The 7,093-nt window shown below is 43.7% G+C and overlaps 1 non-coding gene across 1 annotated transcript; it reads left to right on the forward strand.

Moving 5' to 3' along the window:
* Positions 1-825: 825 nt before the first annotated feature.
* On the forward strand, positions 826-929 carry LOC111724862. The gene has a single exon (XR_002773073.1). It is a non-coding gene; the product is annotated as a U6 spliceosomal RNA (small nuclear RNA).
* Positions 930-7,093: the final 6,164 nt, after the last annotated feature.

The raw sequence follows: 7,093 nt of genomic DNA on the forward strand, positions 1-7,093 counted from the left end.
TGCAAAGGGATGACTTTCCAGAACCCACTCCTAAAGATTTGTGATCTCAGTTCCTTTGATACACTCTACTGGACATAAACAATAAGAATGGGACATCTTAGCCCCCTCCTGGCTCACACTTTAGCTAGAATATGTCAGCTGCTCAGATCAAGGCACTGCAGGAATCAGGGGAGGAGAGAAAAAGGGTATGGTAGATGCCATTAGTAGCTCACCCAATACCCACTTCTTTCTTTCCTGCAGAGAACCCCAGGCCCAAGCCCAGGCAATGAATCATGCTTCAACTCAATCATGCCAACCTGCTTTCTGCTTTCCCAGTCTCCCCATGGGCAGTGGTGGCCACGTGAACAAGTTTTGGCCAATGAGACCTAAGGACAAGTCTTCCCGCAGTGGATGCTGGGACAGTTTATGTCTTTGCAATAAAGGGAAAAATATAAATGGCACTGCCCTTCCACCTTTTTCTGCCTTGAAGGTTCACATTCCATGGAGTGCCTTGTAGCCATCTCGCAATCTTGAAGAAAGGCCAGGAAGTACACAGAGACTTCAGCCCCAACATGGCTGAAATGAGAAATCGTCCAGAGTATCTGTCCACTGCTGTCTTCCTGTTACATGTGACAAATTAGCCCTATTTGTTTATGCCACAGTTAAGGTTTTGTTATAGCCACACAAATTCCTAGCCGATAAGGGGAGGAACATATTTAAGGTAAATGTTTCTTTCCCTAGGGCCAATCTTGCCTACAAATAGAATTCACTCCTCCTTAAATCTGCCCGGGCTTTCTTTCAGGTTCCCTCTACTGCTATTTGTTTCCCAAAGAATGTAGGTTGATGGTGCTGAATTCGGCAGCACATATACTAAAATTGGAACGACACAGAGATTAGCATGGCCCCTGTGCAAGGATGACACGCAAGTTCGTGAAGCATTCCATATTTGGGGGATGTGGAGTGTACGACATAAAGAGTGAAACCCCAAAGAAAAAGAATGTAGGTTCATGATTCCTTGTCTGCCACTGATAGTGTGACCTTGGGTAAAACACTTAACCTCTCTATGCCCCACTTTCATCATCTGTAAAATGTGAATAATAAGACGTGTTGTTGTGAGGATTTTTTTAAGGCTAAATAAAGTTCCTAGAATACAGTCTAGCATATCTAGGAAGACAGTAGGTGGCGGTGGTGATGGTGATGATAGAACAACTGTGTGCGTTCCTATAGCAAACCCTCAGACCTCTAGACTGGGATTGCAGGTGGTAGATTTGCACCTGCCACTTCCTGCTTCTCCTGCTGCAAAATTTCCTTAAAAACCCAATCTAACAAGCTCTTCAGCCAACCTGCCAAGGTGGAGGAATACCAAGTACACCACCGCCCAGACCTCTCCCCGCGTGTGCTCAGACCTCCACATGTAATCCAACCCAACCATGTAATATTTCCCTTTTCATATTAAATTTCTCCTTACTGAGTTCTGACCAAGGTTCTCAAATATCCGGGTCCTCTGTCATTTTAACTTTAATTTATCTTTTGTATTTGCCATTTCTCACTCATTTTGCATTATCTGCAAATTTAATCTAAGTCAAATTTACTTTCTCCTCCAGGCTGTTAATGAGCACTACATATTGGATGGGATGGCTTCCGGTACTGAAGCCTATGGGATCCTTCCTGATCCTTATTCACATTTGGATCTAATTTAAGATGCCACCGATTATTACTTGCACTGACCATTTGTCAACGAAACCCCAAACTCTGTTACCATTGCCTCTTCCAGGCCCTACCTCTGTAATTGCTTGGGTCAGAGGTTTCACATCAAATAAATGTTTAAATGATTTCCACTGAATTCCCCTGTGGGGTTTCAAGTTCATAATTGTGTTCAGAAATGGTTGTGCCTGTATTAGACAGAATAATTGGAGGCTTTTGAATCAGCCTGGCCTGTTGCTCATTAGATTCTCTTTCCCCATGTGCGTAGAGATCAATTTTCTTATTAAATTTCTTAACTTCTTACCTGGAATGGCAGGCAGATCATGAGAACATTCATTTCCTGAGTCATCATGTTGATGAATTGTCCTTTGCCTCAGGAGTTTGGAATCAGGCCAAAACCCAAGATTCCTGTTGTCTCTACAGTTTGTGCCATAGCTCCGAAGACCCCCAAAGCCCAAAATGGCCTCTGCTTCTGTTTGAGGGCTGAATTTTAAATACTCTTTAACTAGCTCATGGCCAGCGACTACATTATCTTCTAATTCAGTGGTTCTCAACTTTGGCCAATTTCAGCCACACATCTGGCCCCCACGCCCACCCCAGCCCTGCTGGGACGTGTGTCAATGCCTGGATATATTTTGGTTGTCACAACTTGAGTGGAGAGGGGCAATGCTAGTAGTGTGGAGTCAGTAGGGGCCAGGGATGTTGCTAATCGTCTTAAAATGCACAGCACAGCATCCCACAACAAAGGATTTTCTGGCCCCAAATGTCAGAGAAAGGAATGGACCCTAACAAGAGTGCAGCCATTTTGGGAAACAGCCGGTATGAAAAAGCAGGCCAGGAACCAAACTGTATGCTCACCCTCTCTATGTTCCTAGGAAGAAACAGAACAGTGACTTTTACCCTGACCCAGCTGGGAGACAATTAAGAGAGTAAGGCCTAGATTTGCCCTGAGTACAAAAATCAGTCCCTCTGCAGAAGAGATGACTCCCTCTGGGAACCCTACTGATAAGGGATAAGGAAAGCCTCTTGAAACCGTGTGAAAGTGAGCTGGTTCCTGGTCAGACTCCACTCTGCTCTTTTTCTATCCTTTCTCTGCTAAGAAATTCTTTCTGATGCCTGGACTGGCCTCCTCTCCTTCTTAGGGATCCTTTCCCAACCCTCCCCTTTCCATTCAAGTAATGCTGAAGATGAGAAACCTTGTAACTTCTAAGCTATTCTCAAAGCTTCCTCCCCTCCTCCCCTGCCTGGTGGTGGCCAGGTGACCCTTAACCTGGTTGAGAAATAGACATCTGCTCCCTGATGGCTGGTGACTTTACCTCCCTGGCCACAGCTCCCTCACCATTAAGTCTGGGTGGGGGTAGAGATGGAACCAGAGATAGTACATTTCTAAATCCCATTTAAGTTCCCTTCCTTCCTCCTTTCTTCTTTCTTTTCCTCTTTTCTTCCCTTTCTCCCTTCCTTCCTCTCTTCTTCAACAAATACTTCTTGGCCTCCAACCATCAGCCAGTCCCTTCATAGACACGGTAGATGGATGCAGGAGTTGACAACATCCCTGCCCATAGGGAGCTGGCCTTCTAGCTGGGGAGAGAGGTGGCATGCAAGGGAAGGCATTTCAGAGACCAGCAGGTGCCATGCAGAGAACAGGGCAGCTGAACTTCATTTGCACAGCTACCATACTTTTTCTCTGGGCCATGCAAAGACTTCTGGAGACAGGGACCCTAAAGTTTGACTCCTGTGTTTGTTATTTATGTGCTGTGTGAACTAGAGCAAGGTTCTGAGGTTTGGATTCCCAAAAGATAATGACACCTACCTTGTAAAGCTGCTCTAAAGCTTAAATGAGATGCTGTATATTATTAAGGGATTGGCACATTTCCTAGTACTTCACAAAGTACTGAAAGCTTTTGTAATGTTCATGGGGCAAAGTCTCTTGCACATTTCAGTTGCCTTTTGCCTGGTGAACACCTTAGCCCGCTTCACTCCCCTTGCTGTTTATGGGAAGACAGAGGATTAGAAAATACCATTCAGGTGGATGCTAAGTTCTCCTCACTCCCCTCTCCCCCACACCCATGGCTTCACCATTGGGTGATGAAGATCCTCCTTGACCAGTGGCACCTGCTGACAGCTGTGAAAGGCAGCAGGGTCAATGTTATCCAGATACTGCAGCAGGGGAGAGAGACTCCAGTGCAGAACCCCACTCCGTTCCACTCCACTGAAACAACAGGTGGGAGACTTTTTAAAGTCTGGATTGTGCTCAGGGAAAAATACTGAAGTGTGTAAAAGTGTGTGTTTGGGGGGGAGGGTCAGTGTAATTACTACCTGTTTGCTAATTGGCTCTTATGGAAGAGAAACAAATATCTATCTTTATGACAGGAGGTGATTTGGGAAATTGGAGCGAGACACCCCCTGAATTTAGTCTCTATGTTCCCACAGAGACTGGGAGACGTCTCTCTAGAGATCTGCATTTCAAAGAGATGGCTCCCAGGCCGCTGAGGAAACATTTCTGGGTGGAAAAAGATTTACACCTCCAAGGAGCAGTGAAAAGATTTATAACTGAGTTTTCTAAAGTAACTGCTGGAAGGAAAGGCAAGTCAGGGGCCTATAGTCAGGTTTTAGCTGGAACAAACAGTAAATTCCTTTGGTAGTATTTGAACTTTCTCAGGCAGGCATTTTAAGGTGGACTGGGCTTATCCCAGGAACACAGTCTTATGCTGATAGAGGCCTTGAGAGAGTCTGCAGATGTTGCTTAGTGCGAGGAGGTTGGATGAAGTCACTTGTGCTCAGTTTTGAGGTTATAAGTGGACATGGCTTTCTGAGGTTTGGACTATTACCAGGAAATGTGCTAATCTTTTAATGTACAGCATCTGGTGGCTTTCTTGTGGAGTCAGTCCTCCTCTTCCCAATCATGGCTTTCCTGCGGACCAAGCCCCCTCCCCTCATCATGGCTTCCTTGTTGATCAAGGCCACCCTCTTCCAAGAGAAAAGTTCCCAGGGGGTCTTGAGGGCCTCACTGAATTAACTATCTTCACCCCTCATTAATCTTCAGCCTCCTGAAGGTGTGCCAAGAATTGTCATCTGTTAATGGATAGCTTCTAGTTCAGAGAGAACATCTTTTTAAAAGCCTATTTGAACATTCTTATAAAAAATATAAAACAGTCTGGAAGTGAATATGGTAAAGATTAAAGTTCCCCCTTTTTCATGTCCAACTTCCCAGAGTTGATCACTACTAACAGTTGGTCTGACACATTCTGAAAGCCTGTCGTATGTCTATGGGGCAGGTGCATTTATTATTTCCATTTTAAAGAAGAGGAAAACAAGGCCTCCTTCACATTTCCATGGTGACCAGCTGGTGCATAGTACAAGCTCAGGCAGGCTAACCACATGAGTATGCTCTTACCCACAATGGCGTACATGGGTCTCTTATTTTTTCCTGTTTTTATTAAGATCACGCTATTCTGAAGCTTGCTCTACTCACCAAACGACATGCTGAGGATGTTTTCCCATCACCCCATATAAATCTATCTTATCCTCTTGAAGGAATATTACCCCTTTGTGTGAAGGTATTTAATCTGTTCCCCATTGAAGGTTATTTAAGTTATTGTCAATTTCTTCCTACTGCAAATAATGTGGTGACACAAATCCTTATACATGATCTTTGTACACATTTGTGAGTATCTCTGCATGGCATAGTCCTAAAACTGGCATTGCTTTATCTAAATATGTGCATATTTAAAAATTTTTCCTGGTATTATGAAAATTGCCCAGGGGATAACTTTAAAGTACTACTGTGTGGTTGAACCTGTTGGAGTGTCATTCATTTCACTTTTGCCTGAAATATTTGGGCTTTATTCACATGCTGACTTCTCCAGTAAAAGAGCTGACTAAGGACAGAAAATTAACATACTGGGGCCATTGTGGCCAGAAGGCTCTCTGGAGCATCTGCTTATATGAATATTTTTGTATTAAGGTTAATGCTTAATTTTTACGAATGGAGTAGGGGTGATAAACCTGGCTTCAGCTTGGCTAGGGGGGTTCCCAGTCATTCCCCATGGTTGGTCAACACAGGAATGAATTTAACCCCAATTCTCCCACCATACTGAGTTTTTATTCTTTATCTAAGACTTCGATATTTTAACAAAACAAGTTGAATTAACAGTAAGGTTCATCATGAGGAAATTCGTTATTATGAGCCCCCCAAAATCACCATTTAACTTTCTTTTATTCTAAAGAAACCAGACAAGCGAATTTTAATCAATTTTTAAAATATGAATACCAAGGAATATCTCCTTAGTTTGAAGGAAAATGCCTTACTGATTTGGTTTGTTTTGTTTTTCAACCTCAGGCAAAATGATCCAGGAATGAGCCTGGGGACAGGAAGACATTAATGCTAGTAATCTCATTGCTTTGCCATTAAAATAGTATGTATGGAAATGACAAGAACAAAAGATGAAAACTGCCACATATTTGTCATCATTCAGCTTATAATAATGTAGTTACAGTGACTTCCAAGGACAGGAATGATAAGATCTGAGTACGCTAGAATCTGATGCTAAGGACTTGGCTATCTACGCATGCTTAGTACAATTGAGACAATTCCAGAAAATGGAGCCCAAAAAACCAAACCACCTTGAAATTTCTTTTCTTCCTTTTCTTTCCCTTCTGCATATGTACTTACTGCTTCATTTCCCAAAAGTTTGTACTCTTTCTGAAGATTTAGGTTAACTTATATGTGTAATAGTAGTAGAATTTGTTAGCCCCTTAAGCTAGAAATGGGGGAGCAGGAAAACTGTCACCCAACTTGGAGACTCCTCGAGTTCACCTCCCCTAACCTGGGTGCCACTGTCACCCGACCAGACCCTTGCCATATCCTCCCACTCTAAGCATGTCCCACTTTCCTCGTATTTTCTGAAATAGTCGCTTCTGTTTGGACACCTTACTTTGACCTTCACGCCCTTCTGTGCCATCAATTTCTGCCCCACCCTCAGGAGATCAACATACCTCCCTGAGAATCTGACTCTGTCTCAACTGCACATGTTACAGCCTTCCCTAGGTGTGGTCTTATTTGGACCTAAGCTGCTCCCTGCCACTTTTGGTCACTAGCGCTTCATTCCAGGGAAGTCCATTTATGTGGTCTGTTCTGCCCTCCAGGAATGTCCTTCCACTGGCCCTAACTATACACATCCTACTCCTCAAGTCTCCAGGTGGTCTCCAGCTGTCTAGTCCCAAGTCCTGCTTCCAGTGCTCGAGTCAGCACCTTTCAAATCCTACCAGTCATCATCTTCTTGTTTTGCTGGAACTTAATCTTCTCACCAGACTATATATGGCGTGAGGTCAGGGATCAAGTCTCAACCTGAAGGATATTTAGTTAACAACTAACTTGGTAATAAGGTTCCTTTGCCCAAGTCAAATATTC

The sequence above is a fragment of the Otolemur garnettii genome, unplaced genomic scaffold (assembly GCF_000181295.1).
Source record: "Otolemur garnettii isolate 467f Iridium unplaced genomic scaffold, OtoGar3 scaffold00027, whole genome shotgun sequence".
In the NCBI taxonomy this organism is placed as follows: domain Eukaryota; kingdom Metazoa; phylum Chordata; class Mammalia; order Primates; family Galagidae; genus Otolemur; species Otolemur garnettii.